The sequence below is a fragment of the Anomaloglossus baeobatrachus genome, chromosome 10 (genome assembly GCF_048569485.1).
Source record: "Anomaloglossus baeobatrachus isolate aAnoBae1 chromosome 10, aAnoBae1.hap1, whole genome shotgun sequence".
Taxonomy (NCBI): Eukaryota; Metazoa; Chordata; class Amphibia; order Anura; family Aromobatidae; genus Anomaloglossus; species Anomaloglossus baeobatrachus.
This window is the reverse complement of record NC_134362.1, coordinates 58,255,114-58,267,769: the sequence shown is the minus strand read 5'-3', so window position 1 is coordinate 58,267,769 and position 12,656 is coordinate 58,255,114. Positions and strand designations below refer to the sequence as shown.

Below are 12,656 nucleotides of genomic sequence, written 5' to 3'. Positions count from 1 at the left end.
AGGGGTTAAACAAAATTTGACCGGTGCAAAAGTATGGGCACCCTTATCAATTTCTAGATTTGAACACTCCTAACTACTTTTTACTGACTTACTAAAGTACTAAATTGGTTTTGTAACCTCATTGAGCTTTGAACTTCATAGGCAGGTGTATCCAATCATGAGAAAAGGTATTTAAGGTGGCCACTTGCAAGTTGTTCTCCTATTTGAATCTCCTATGAAGAGTGGCATCATGGGCTCCTCAAAACAACTCTCAAATGATCTGAAAACAAAGATTATTCAACATAGTTGTTCAGGGGAAGGATACAAAAAGTTGTCTCAGAGATTTAAACTGTCAGTTTCCACTGTGAGGAACATAGTAAGGAAATGGAAGAACACAGGTACAGTTCTTGCTAAGCCCAGAAGTGGCAGGACAAGAAAAATATCAGAAAGGCAGAGAAGAAAAATCGTGAGAACAGTCAAGGACAATCCACAGACCACCTCCAAAGACCTGCAGCATCATCTTGCTGCAGATGGTGTCAATGTGCATCGGTCAACAATACAGCGCACGTTGCACAAGGAGAAGCTGTATGGGAGAGTGATGCGAAAGAAGCTGTTTCTGCAAGCACGCCACAAACAGAGTCGCCTGAGGTATGCAAAAGCACATTTGGACAAGCCAGTTACATTTTGGAAGAAGGTCCTGTGGAGTGATGAAACAAAGATTGAGTTGTTTGGCCATACAAAAAGGCGTTATGCATGAAGGCAAAAAAACACGGCATTCCAAGAAAAACACTTGCTACCCACAGTAAAATTTGGTGGAGGTTCCATCATGCTTTGGGGCCGTGTGGCCAATGCCAGCACCGGAAATCTTGTTAAAGTTGAGGGTCGCATGGATTCAACTCAGTATCAGCAGATTCTTGACAATAATGTGCAAGAATCAGTGACGAAGTTGAAGTTACGCAGGGGATGGATATTTCAGCAAGACAATGATCCAAAACACCGCTCCAAATCTACTCAAGCATTCATGCAGAGGAACAATTACAATGTTCTGGAATGGCCATCCCAGTCCCCAGACCTGAATATCATTGAAAATCTTTGGGATAATTTGAAGCGTGCGGCCCATGCTCGGCGACCATCAAATTAACTGAACTGGAATTGTTTTGTAAACAGGAATGGTCAAATCTACCTTCATCCAGGATCCAGGAACTCATTAAAAGCTACAGGAAGCGACTAGAGGCTGTTATTTTTTGCAAAAGGAGGATTTACAAAATATTAATGTCACTTTTATGTTAAGGTGCCCATACTTTTGCACCAGTCAAATTTTGTTTAAATGCGGATTGCACGTTTTCTGTTAGTACAATAAACCTCATTTCAATCCAGAAATATTACTCAGTCCATCAGTTATTAGATATATGAAACTGAAATAGCTGTTGCAAAACCCCAAATTGTTATAAAGAAAAAAGGTTAACATTAATAGGGGTGCCCAAACTTTTTCATATGACTGTACAACAATCTCTGGAGGCAGATTCTCAGGAAGATCTATAACTGTCCCAAAGATATTCACAGCTCATTTATATATTAAGAAAAATGTAGATTTCATCTTGAAAAAGAAATTGTATCATAGATAATAAGGAATTATTTTATTCAGCTTCCTGTGACCTACATGCCCATATAGACAGCTTTACAGATTCCTTTTAATATTAGGCCAGTGAGTGTCAATCTAAAACTGACGGTCTTCTAAAGATGTCTCATGAGTTTTAAAGGGAACCTGTCACCACTTTTTTTCTGTATAAGCTGCGGCCACCAACACGGGGCTCTTATATACAGCATTCTAACATGCTGTATATAAGAGCCCAGGCCGCTGTGACAACATAAAAAAACACTTTATAATACTTACCTAACGGTCGCTCTGTGGTGGAATAGGGCCTAATGGGCGTCTCCGTTGTCCGGTGCGGGCGCCTCCCCTTTCGGCCATCTTCGGCTTCTTTCTGAAGCCTGTGTGCATGATGCGACTATGTCATATACACTCGCCTGCTCAGGACCTGAATGCCGGCGAGTGTGTATGACGTCGGACCCGTCATGCACCGTGGCTAGAGAAGAAGGAGAACAAAGATGGCCGAAAGAGGGGGCTCCGGCACCGGACAACGGAGACGCCCATTTGGCTCTCATCCACCGCAGAGCGACCGTTAGGTAAGTATTATAAAGTGTTTTTTATGTTATACCCCCAGCTGGGCTCTTATATGCAGCATGTTAGAATGTTGTACATAAGAGCCCGGTGGTGGTGGCCGCAGCTCATAACCAAAAAAGTGGTGACAGGTCCCTTTAAAGAATTGAAAACCCCCTTCAATGCATCTAATAGAGACTGTGTTATCATGGTGTTATTTTTTGGATAATTTATGAGTCATTAAGACTCCTGACAAGCTCCTAATATGAATTATATTGATTACCTGTGATTTCCCACTTCTGTAACAACGCATTTTGCAATGAACCTGCACTGAGATTTTGTTTATACTTTGATCTTGTATCAATTCATCACCAATCACTATATTAACCTACAGTGTTTTAATTCTTTTTTCATAAATTAATGCACAAGTAATCAATGTTCAGATGCATTTTGGTTAAATTAAAATGTTATTTCTAATACACAGAATCTAGAAATGTTATTAAATACACTTTACATGTATTAGGATATATTTTTAATTGTTTTAACGTTATGAGTCCTCTACTATTGTTCATTATTGCCCCCAAAAAATTAATAAAAGTTTGTCATAATGCTAGTGTTGTAAGAGTAATAATATAATGCACTGTAATATTAAAGGGGTGGGCGCTATTATATTTATTTTAAAATGTCACTCTAGCGGTTTCTTTTTTTTTAGAGCTCAGGTGGTGCTTTTAATCTAAAGTCTTATACTCACCCTCCAGTGTCTTCACCCTCTATTACCGATGATCCCATCGGCCTCCAGTAGTTTGTGACCTGTCGGCAGATCCAGTGGTCACTCTTCAATACAAGTCCATGAGATCCTGTTTCTGGCCTCATAGAGTTGCATTGAGCACTTATGAATGTTACTTCTGACTTCAGGCCATCAGATGTTACAGACACAAGATGGTGCCGAGGGACAGGAGCGATGCTGGAAAAAAGCGTCAGGAACCAGGGGCGTAACAACTGCACCGGGCCCGGTGGTGCAGGAGGCCTGCCAGCCCCAGCATCTGTTTCAGCTGGATGTGAGTGCACATCCAGCATCCAGCTGAAATGCATTGCAGCACAGAAAAATGAATTATTAATCAGCAGCACATCACTCAATGTCAACAGATGCATATAATAAAATAACATGATGCTGTGTGGGGACAGGACAATCATGATAACATTCTTCATGTTCCTATCAGTATTTATCTGCCCAAGTACCGTAAATAGGCAATGAATGATTGACTTGCACATAGAAAAACATTAAAGGGCATGTCTATTATTAGGACAACCCCTTCTCATTTCCTATGTTTGGCCATATTAAAATATAAAAGCTTATACTCACCTCCTGTACCAACACTGTTCCAGCAGCCCCGTGACCAATCACTCTCTCTGCCTTCAGACATGTAAGTAATTAAATGGAAGTAAGCGACAGCCACAGCTCTCACTTCCTGATAATTATTCATATATCTGACGACGGAGAGAGAGATGTCGGCAGTGTTTGGGCGCAGTGCTCGAAAGACGTCACAACCTCACGTGAGCCCTGGGAAAATAGGCACCAGTGTCAGCAGGTGATCGGATGCAATGACACAGACAATGAGGAGGCAGTGGTGAATGAACCAACAATAGTTTATTAACTATATACAAATCAATGATTAGCACTTTAAATTGAGATATTGTTATAGCACAAGTAACCGTAGTAAATCAGGCTATTTCACAGAGGATTAATCAGCAGCACCAAAAATATGGAATGCAATCTCGGTATTCTAAATACTGTATTATTCTTACCACTAACTGTCACCGTCAGCATTATCGAGCTCTAGATCCCTCTAGCAGGGAAACATCAGCGTCACTCTAGTCGCTACTGTTGTCTACTTATCTAAACAAAACTATACAGTGTACAGGCCCTAGCGGAGTCAGGGACGCTACTCACTAGGCCACATGTCCAAATTGGGGGACTCTGCACACCGCTCACTGGCTGTCCACCTTTGTGCTTTGAAGCACGGTCCAAGTTCCCATTCAATGCTTTATGTCTGAGCAGGATGCAACAGCCCGATCTTCTGCTGATCAAGAGTCCTTCACTGGCTCAGGTCATGGTTTTCTACTGGCTCAGGTCACGGTCTTCTACTGGCTCAGGTCATGGTCTTCTACTGGCCCAGGTCACGGTCTTCTACTGGCGCGAGTCACGGGCTTTTACTGGCATTTGTCACAGGCTTCTACTGGCATGAGTCACAGGTTTCTACTGGCATTAAATTTCATGGAGTTCTCTCTTAGCTTGAGTCACCGATCTTCTGCTCAGGTCATGTATCTTCCTCTCTCAAGTATAGCTTAGGCCGTCTCCGGGATCTGACCACTCTAGGACCATTTTATGGCGATGGGGCCGAAAGCCCACTTTATTGCCACACAATCTTCCTGTAAGAGAATTCTCGCCCCACATTCTCTCCTCTTGGCCTGTCCAGGCCTTTTATATTTACAAGTAACTGCGACACAACTGTCATCTGAGATCACAACTGATCTCTTCTTATCCCTGCCCTCTAGGAAACTGACGATTCCCTTTTTAGTTCCAGATGTTCTCTAGTTGTTACTGTTCTTACAATTTTTGGCCACCAGATGGCAATGTTTACTTATTTAAACTTCAGAGATCCTCAACTCCCTCAAAACAGTACTGCTGGAACAGTGTCGGTACCGTAGGTGAGTATAAGCTTTTTTATTGTAATAGGACCAAACATAGCAAATGAGGAGGGATTGTCCAAGTAGTGGACAACTTCATTAAGATGCTTAGATTAGCCTGTCTAAATGCACCCTCATTATGGCACAATTATGTGACATTTTGATTGAGGCAGCTTTTCTCCCGCATTTACTTCTGTAGTGAGGCACTATCTTAAAGGGAATGTTTAATAAGATTGCTTAAATCAGGTTTTGTGTGATTTTTTTTTTGTAAATGTTCTTTTTTTAGTCACAAACTGTATTTTAAAAAAAAAGTTACAAATCTTGCTTTTTACAAAGTGGACTTGTGCTAATTTAGACTATGGGTAAGTTCACACAGTGCGTTTTTGCGCATTTTTCGGGTGCGTTTTTGCCCAGAAAACTGCAGGACTTTGCTTCCCCCAGCAAAGTCTATGAGTTTTCATTTTTGCTGTCTGCACACAGCATTTTTTTCAGCTGCGTTTTTGTGGTGACCACAAAAATGCAGCATGTCAATTATTCCCGCGTTTTTCACCGCGTTTTTCATCCATGGAGTGCAATGGAATGTTGAAAGACGCAATGAGAAACGCAAATTGTTATTATAGCTGCGTTTTGGTGCATTTGGTGCGTTTCTAAGACCAAAAACGCAGCTATAAACGCAAGGGGTGGGTAGTAAAGTGATATGTACAGGAAGAGGATTCCTTCTGTCAGTAAATACAGAAGCGTGAATCCTCCCGGTACCGTCACCGCCGCTTCACCTCTAGTCCTGTGCATGTCTGCTGCCGTGCGGCGCCATGTCTGGGCGGGAGGTGGAAGCAGCTGCGAAATCAAAAGTGAACAGTAGAAAAAAAAAATGTCATACTCACCTGTCTGCAGACTCCCGGTGCCATGCCCGCTCCCAGCTCCTCTTCCCGGTACCGCCGCTCCGGCTATGTGCAGTCTCCCCGGGTACGTGTGATGGATGCAGGACCTGGCGATGGATCACCTGATGCAGTCACCTGACGCGTCAGCTGATCATAAGTCTCGGGGTGACGCCAGCGCCCGGCCGGCCTAATCTGTCGTCAGGAGACTTCATCCCTGATTACCGGCAGCTCTTGCAGCGATCGGACGGGATTAGACTCGCTCCAGGAGCTGCCGGTAATCAGCACATAAGTGAGTATTTTTATTTTTTTTTGCACCGATGCATCATCTGATTGTATAAACGGCTTTTATACAATCAGCTGATGTGTGATGTGATTCAGGCACTTGAACCTTCCAGCAAACCGATCAGATGATATTGGATCCGGATTGGACGGCGCGGGACCCTGACCCAGGATTACTGCGGAGGGGGGTTCTTTATTTCAATAAAGATGGAGTCACTAATTGTGTTGTGTTTTATTTCTAATAAAAATATTTTTCTGTGTGTTGTGGTTTTTTTTTTATCTTTACTAGAAATTCATGGTGGCCATGTCTAATATTGGCGTGACACCATGAATTTCGGGCTTAGGGCCAGCTGATAATATAAAGCTAGCCCTAACCCCATTATTACCCAGTGAGCCACCGTCATCAGGGCAGCTGAAAGAGTTGGATACAGCGCCAGAAGATGGCGCTTCTATGAAAGCGCCATTTTCTGGGGTGGCTGCGGACTGCAATTCTCAGCGGGGGTGCCCAGAAAGCATGGGCACCCTGCACTGTGGATTCCAATCCCCAGCTGCCTAGTTGTACCCGGCTGGACACAAAAATTAGGCGAAGCTCACATCATTTTTTTTGTTTTAATTATTTCATGAAATTCATGAAATAATTAAAAAAAAAAGGTCTTCCCTATATTTTTGGTTCCCAGCCGGGTACAAATAGGCAGCTGGGGGTTAGGGGCAGCCCGTATCTGCCTGCTGTACCCGGCTAGCATACAAAAATATGGCGAAGCCCACGTCATTTTTTCTGTTTAGGGGGGCAAAGAAATCCTGCATACAGTCCTGGAAGGAGGATGCTGAGCCTTGTAGTTCAACAGTTGCTGTCTGCTCTCCTGCATACACTATTGGATGGAGGATGCTGAGCCTTGTAGTTCTGCAGCTGCTGTCTGCTCTCCTGCATACACTATTGGATGCAGCTTACTGAGCCTTGCAGTTCTGCAGCTGCTGTCTGCTCCCCTGCATCCACTAGTGGATGGAGTATGCTGAGCCTTGTAGGTCTGCAGCTGTCTGCTCTCCTGCATACACTAGTGGATGGAGTATGCTGAGCCTTGTAGGTCTGCTCCCCCTGACTCTCCCTCCAGCATACAATCCTGGATGGAGCATGCTGAGCCTTGTAGTTCTGCAGATGTCTGCTCTCCTGCATACAGTAGTGGATGGAGTATGCTGAGCCTTGTAGGTCTGCTCCCCCTGACTCTCCCTCCAGCATACAGTCCTGGATGGAGCATGCTGAGCCTTGTAGTTCTGCAGCTGTCTGCTCTCCTGCATACACTAGTGGATGGATGAAGTAAAAGGTTTTTGCCCAGCTCACCTGTGTGAATGGAAGCCAAGGATCCTGGGCTGTGCACGGAGAAAAAGTTGGAAAGCCAATCCATATGCAGAAGAAAATCAAGAGGTTCACCAGCACAAGACTCCAGGCATCATATTCTTTAAAACGAAGATTCTTTATTCACTGATCATTAAAAAGTCCATGCTATAGTGGTTAAGCCCATGTTAGAGAGGACGCGTTTCGAACATCCAGTTCTTATTCAGTCTCTAAACCATCTAGTCACAGAACTACTTAAAAAGGGCTGGACCCACACATGTGGTCAAATGGAAAGAGAGAACAAGGTACTTGCAAAAACATTAACCCAGTAGGTTGAATCACTTGATATGGCGCCATGGCGCCTATATACATATATAAACTAAGCAAGATTAATATGCAAACATCAATTCATTTCTTTTGTTTAGACCTTTAGGAAATCTTGTGCCCATTAAAAACATCCATTTTATTTCTCTTTGAAAAAGGATATCTTTCAAATTGCCACCTCTTCTGGGTAATTTAACTTTTTCAATGGCATTAACTCTCATGCCTTTCAAATCACCTGCATGCGCGTCACGAAAATGTTGGGACGCTCCTGATAATTTTCTAGTGGTGACATTGTTCACATCATAGATGTGTTCCGATATCCTTTTTCTAAGTGGGCGACAAGTACTGCCTATATATTGCAACTGACAAATAGTACAAGATATTAGATAAACTACATGGTCTGAACTGCAATTTATAAGTGACATTATTTTATAAGTTATTTTGTCTGTATATGAAGAAAATTCCTTTACATTTGACATATAGCCACAAAGTCCACACATTCTGTGGCCACATTTAAAAGACCCTGTACTAGGTAACCAATTGCCGGTATTTTTTTCCCCATTACTGAAATCGCATCTATTTGTATGATCACTTGGTGATAACATGGATCCCAATGTGATGTTTCTTTTTGAAACAAATTTAACCCCATTTTTTAAAATATGATATAATGTGTCATCTGTAGATAAAATGGGTAAATATTTTTTGATGATTTTAATAACATCATAATAATTTTTACTATATGTTGTTGAAAAAACTACCGGCAATTCCTTTTGGGGATTATTTTTGTTTTTATTCATATCCAAATACTGTAACCTACTCTTTTTATTTGCTTTATTTTTGGCTTTTTGAAGATTTTTCCATTTATAACCTCTTGCTAAAAACCTTTTTTCAATGATATCGCATTCCACCTCAAAGTTTTCTTGAGTGGTGCAACACCTTCTAGCACGGACATATTCACCTGTAGGGATGTTATCTATGACATGTCTTGGATGGCAACTTCCCGCATGTAATAGCGAGTTACCCGATATGGGTTTTCTATATAGACTGCAATTAATTTCACCGCTATCACTTTTTCCATGAAATTGTATATCCAAGAAATTAATTTTTGATACATCATGAAAAAAAGTGAAAAAAAGATTATGGGCATTATTGTTAATATAAGATATAAAATCATCAATTTTTTTATTTGGATTTTGCCATACAATAAGTACATCATCTATAAATCTCAGATATAATGCTATATCCGGGAAAAAGGGATTGCATTGATTAAAAATAAATTGTTCCTCCCACCAAAACATGAATATGCCCGCTAATGAAGGGGAAAATCGTGCGCCCATTGAACATCCCTGCAACTGAACATATCCCTTATTTAGAAAGGTGAAATAATTATTTTTCAGTAAAAATTCGGTAACATCCACCAAATAATTTTGAAGTTCACATGAGTAGTCAGAATATTTTTTGAGTAAATCTCTCAAAGCTAAAATAGCAAGAGAATGTGGAATGGATGTATATAGTGATTGAACATCACAAGTTAACCAGCTATAATTCTCCTGCCACTTCATTTGAGAGATAATACTCAACACATGTTTGCTATCCAGTACATATCCAGGGGACATCTTGGGAAGAAATTGTAAGTCATCTCATATGTCATTTAAAGAGCAAATGGCTTTACAAGATCTGTATGATTTATCAAGTGATAATGGTACTAAGTCTAATACACATTGTGCGGTTTCTCATTTTAACATTCCTAATCCACATTTCTACCCCATCCCCTCGAGGTGTGATCAAATGACTGACTTTCAAAATATAGTAGAAAAAGAGTTAACTGCTCTTTCTCATTTACAAGAACATATGGTTCAAAATTTGTCTAAAACTGAGAAGGATGCAGTTGTTTCTTTACAAAAAAATTCGAACATCATTATAAAAAATTCTGACAAGGGGGGGGCAGTCATAATTTTGGATACAGGATTGTATGAGAGAGAGGTTTTAACCATGCTACAGGATTGCGATACCTACAGGAGAGTTGAGTACGACCCATCTGCAGGTATCAAAAAATCCTTGGAAAAGATTTTGGAGGAAGGCTTGCACTTGGGTTTGATAGATGAAAAATTGAGGGATTATCTTAATCCCTCTTCTTGTCTAGTACCATTAATGCATGTCTTACCCAAATCGCATAAAAATCAATTTCCCCCAAAAATGAGACCAATTGTCTCAGGTATCGATTCTTATACTGAACATCTAGCAGAGTGGTTGGATAACCACTTACAATTTCTTCCCAAGATGTCCCCTGGATATGTACTGGATAGCAAACATGTGTTGAGTATTATCTCTCAAATGAAGTGGCAGGAGAATTATAGCTGGTTAACTTGTGATGTTCAATCACTATATACATCCATTCCACATTCTCTTGCCATTTTAGCTTTGAGAGATTTACTCAAAAAATATTCTGACTACTCATGTGAACTTCAAAATTATTTGGTGGATGTTACCGAATTTTTACTGAAAAATAATTATTTCACCTTTCTAAATAAGGGATATGTTCAGTTGCAGGGATGTTCAATGGGCGCACGATTTTCCCCTTCATTAGCGGGCATATTCATGTTTTGGTGGGAGGAACAATTTATTTTTAATCAATGCAATCCCTTTTTCCCGGATATAGCATTATATCTGAGATTTATAGATGATGTACTTATTGTATGGCAAAATCCAAATAAAAAAATTGATGATTTTATATCTTATATTAACAATAATGCCCATAATCTTTTTTTCACTTTTTTTCATGATGTATCAAAAATTAATTTCTTGGATATACAATTTCATGGAAAAAGTGATAGCGGTGAAATTAATTGCAGTCTATATAGAAAACCCATATCGGGTAATTCGCTATTACATGCGGGAAGTTGCCATCCAAGACATGTCATAGATAACATCCCTACAGGTGAATATGTCCGTGCTAGAAGGTGTTGCACCACTCAAGAAAACTTTGAGGTGGAATGCGATATCATTGAAAAAAGGTTTTTAGCAAGAGGTTATAAATGGAAAAATCTTCAAAAAGCCAAAAATAAAGCAAATAAAAAGAGTAGGTTACAGTATTTGGATATGAATAAAAACAAAAATAATCCCCAAAAGGAATTGCCGGTAGTTTTTTCAACAACATATAGTAAAAATTATTATGATGTTATTAAAATCATCAAAAAATATTTACCCATTTTATCTACAGATGACACATTATATCATATTTTAAAAAATGGGGTTAAATTTGTTTCAAAAAGAAACATCACATTGGGATCCATGTTATCACCAAGTGATCATACAAATAGATGCGATTTCAGTAATGGGGAAAAAAATACCGGCAATTGGTTACCTAGTACAGGGTCTTTTAAATGTGGCCACAGAATGTGTGGACTTTGTGGCTATATGTCAAATGTAAAGGAATTTTCTTCATATACAGACAAAAAAACTTATAAAATAATGTCACTTATAAATTGCAGTTCAGACCATGTAGTTTATCTAATATCTTGTACTATTTGTCAGTTGCAATATATAGGCAGTACTTGTCGCCCACTTAGAAAAAGGATATCGGAACACATCTATGATGTGAACAATGTCACCACTAGAAAATTATCAGGAGCGTCCCAACATTTTCGTGACGCGCATGCAGGTGATTTGAAAGGCATGAGAGTTAATGCCATTGAAAAAGTTAAATTACCCAGAAGAGGTGGCAATTTGAAAGATATCCTTTTTCAAAGAGAAATAAAATGGATGTTTTTAATGGGCACAAGATTTCCTAAAGGTCTAAACAAAAGAAATGAATTGATGTTTGCATATTAATCTTGCTTAGTTTATATATGTATATAGGCGCCATGGCGCCATATCAAGTGATTCAACCTAATGGGTTAATGTTTTTGCAAGTACCTTGTTCTCTCTTTCCATTTGACCACATGTGTGGGTCCAGCCCTTTTTAAGTAGTTCTGTGACTAGATGGTTTAGAGACTGAATAAGAACTGGATGTTCGAAACGCGTCCTCTCTAACATGGGCTTAACCACTATAGCATGGACTTTTTAATGATCAGTGAATAAAGAATCTTCGTTTTAAAGAATATGATGCCTGGAGTCTTGTGCTGGTGAACCTCTTGATTTACTAGTGGATGGAGTATGCTGAGCCTTGTAGGTCTGCAGCTGTCTGCTCTCCTGCATACACTAGTGGATGGAGTATGCTGAGCCTTGTAGGTCTGCTCCCCCTGACTCTCCCTCCAGCATACAATCCTGGATGGAGCATGCTGAGCCTTATAGTTCTGCAGCTGTCTGCTCTCCTGCATACAGTAGTGGATGGAGTATGCTGAGCCTTGTAGGTCTGCTCCCCCTGACTCTCCCTCCAGCATACAGTCCTGGATGGAGCATGCTGAGCCTTGTAGTTCTGCAGCTGTCTGCTCTCCTGCATACACTAGTGGATAATGAAGAACATATGGAAGAAGGAAATGACATCAGACCTTTTTTTTTTTCTAACAATCTTTAATGACAATGTTCACTGATAAAAAAACGCAGAAAAACGCTGTGAGAAAAAACGCAGCAAAATGCAGCCAAAAAGGCACCAAAACACGATAAAAACGCATGCGTTTTTAAAGACGCTGTGTTTCTGTGCGTTTTTACCGCTAAAAAACGCACAAAAACGCAGCGTCAAAAAAACGTAGTGTGTGCACATAGCCTATATCTTCCTGTTTGTTACATCAGTCTTTTCAGAAGTCTAATTGTTATCACAGGCTCTATACAAAGCCAACAATACAGAATCCACCAATTACAATAGGCAATGTCACTATCTGCACCCTCCCAACAGTGTGACCTTTGTACATACACGTTCATTAGATGTTTCAATACAAAAGATAGTCACAGTCGGTTTATTGCTGCTATTATACATGTTTACTGAAAGAACAGGAGCAGGGCCAGTTTTAGACAAAGTGGGACCCTGGGCAAAAGTTTAAAGTGGGTCCTTAAATGCTCACATATTGCACCATCACAC

The 12,656-nt window shown here is 40.3% G+C and overlaps 1 protein-coding gene across 4 annotated transcripts in view; it reads right to left on the bottom strand.

The window, feature by feature from the left end:
• The window catches only part of SLC25A45 (solute carrier family 25 member 45), a 116,104-nt gene that overhangs the window by 96,511 nt on the left and 6,937 nt on the right, over positions 1 to 12,656 (bottom strand). The window contains exon 1 of one of the 4 annotated variants that reach the window (XM_075326307.1): positions 3,504 to 3,555. The exons of the other annotated variants lie outside the window; for them this stretch is intronic. The gene's annotated coding sequence lies outside the window, so the exon portion shown is untranslated. Of the gene's footprint in view, positions 1 to 3,503; positions 3,556 to 12,656 lie in introns of those variants that run through there. 4 annotated transcript variants of the gene reach the window in all.